The sequence below is a fragment of the Gordionus sp. m RMFG-2023 genome, chromosome 1 (assembly GCF_954871325.1).
Source record: "Gordionus sp. m RMFG-2023 chromosome 1, tfGorSpeb1-WG-v2, whole genome shotgun sequence".
Taxonomy (NCBI): Eukaryota; Metazoa; Nematomorpha; class Gordioida; order Chordodea; family Parachordodidae; genus Gordionus; species Gordionus sp. m RMFG-2023.
Window position 1 is genome coordinate 17027072 of NC_088775.1, and position 1967 is coordinate 17029038.

The 1967-nt window shown below is 25.9% G+C and overlaps 1 long non-coding RNA gene across 1 annotated transcript; it reads right to left on the bottom strand.

Moving 5' to 3' along the window:
* Positions 1-649: 649 nt before the first annotated feature.
* On the bottom strand, positions 650-959 carry LOC135922182 (uncharacterized). Its single transcript, XR_010570769.1, has 3 exons — positions 903-959; positions 779-859; positions 650-735 (listed from the first exon to the last, which is right to left on the bottom strand). It is a non-coding gene; the product is annotated as an uncharacterized LOC135922182 (long non-coding RNA).
* Positions 960-1967: the final 1008 nt, after the last annotated feature.

Consider the following 1967-nt stretch of genomic DNA (forward strand, 5'->3'; position numbering starts at 1 on the left):
CTGGTGAAAACTGGATACCATTCAATGTCCCATATTCCACGATTATTTGAAATAGCTCAATATAGGACTCCTTCCTTTTATCTGGAAGAAGTGCATATATGATAGGGATCATTGTTTGATTATACATGATATGTATAGTATATAATTGGCTAAAAAAACGTGGACATGTGTAAAAAGTCCCATCCATATAAATAAATTTTGTATAGGAAGATAAACTGACTAACATGACAGACCCAAATACAATAAGTTTGTTATTATTATTTTTTATTAAGAAGCTATCACCACTGAATGTTGTTATCAATTCAGTGGTCAATACAATTGTGTCATTGCTAATGGGAATATTTGGCCTGGTTTGTTTTAAAATACGGTTAATCGTATTTTTAACGGAAATAAAAGGTGGTAAGGCTCCTGGATAATTGATTATATCTGGATCTTCAGAGCATTGTTGGTTTAATGCCTTTAGATATATATTCATCCTTGTATCTAAAGGATTTTGTTGTACCGTTGCTTTTACTGTTTGCAAAGTTTTTAATTTGTGAAAAAGTATAGCATGATTTTGATGTTCATGCATTTTGGATATTGTGTATCCCTGAATATATTTACACGTCACTTTACAATCAGCTTTTAGACAACGGTAGTAAATTGTATTCCTGTATGTACCGTTATAACGGTAAAGAAAATTTTGAAAAAAGAGCAATGATTTGCCCTTTTGGCTATCGATAAATGTTGGTTCCTCTAAAATATAAGAAAATTTTTAGATGTTTATATAGAAATTTACCAAAAATATGTATATTTTCATTAAAATCTATTAGAGATTCTGCAAATCCATAATTATCCATATTTTCTAAAAAATAATTGCCTATATATATAGTGATATATATATTTTCATTAAGAATTATTACTTTCTATTTCTGAATTAAGAGGAGATGTATAGAAATCATTTGATATGTTGGGAGCATCTATATTTTATAGATTAAATTGATTTGTTATAAAAATGTTACTTTGAAAATCAGGAATATATGAGGAGATATATGAGCAAAGAGGGGATGTGTAAGCTGAATGACTTTGAGTATAACCTATTTTAAAATTTGTGTTTAGATAATGGTTATATAATATGTTGTAACTAAAATTATAATATTTATTTAAGATTATTTATAATTTTTAACTTGGATTTGAGAGGGTCAAGGATTCTCCATGAGATTGAGAAGATATTTGAGATACATCTATTTAATTTATAATTAATTAATATGATTTATAATTTTTAACTTGGATTTGAGAGGGTCAAGGATTCTCCATGAGATTGAGAAGATATTTGAGATACATCTATATGATTTTGAGTTTATTGTTTTATAATTATGTAATAAAATATTTTTACCTTGAAAATTTGATCTCAGTTGTTCTAAGATAATGTTTGATGATAAAGGTGAAACATCTAAAATATAATAATATATAATTACAATTAAGTTTTACTTTGAATTGGTTTACAAGTGTCTAAATGACATTTAGTTATACTAAAGTCACAATTAATGGTGAGTTTTGCTCTCCCACCACATCTTTTGCGACAATAGTAATATATTGCACTTTTACCAGATTTGTGCTGTAAATACTGATATCCCAAATATTCTATGTAGTCTTTATTTTTTATTGTTTTCTAAAAAAAAATTTAAATGTAAATAAAATTTTCATATCTATAAATTATACATACTTTAATATCTAATTTCCTAAGCTTAAGTAAATTAATTAAATAGATGTATCTCAAATATCTTCTCAATCTCATGGATAATCCTTGATCCTCTCAAATCCAAGTTAAAAATTATAAATCATATTAATTAACTATAAATTAAATAGATGTATCTCAAATATCTTCTCAATCTCATGGAGAATCCTTGACCCTCTCAAATCCAAGTTAAAAATTATAAATCATATTAATTAACTATAAATTAAATAGATGTATCTCAAATATCTTC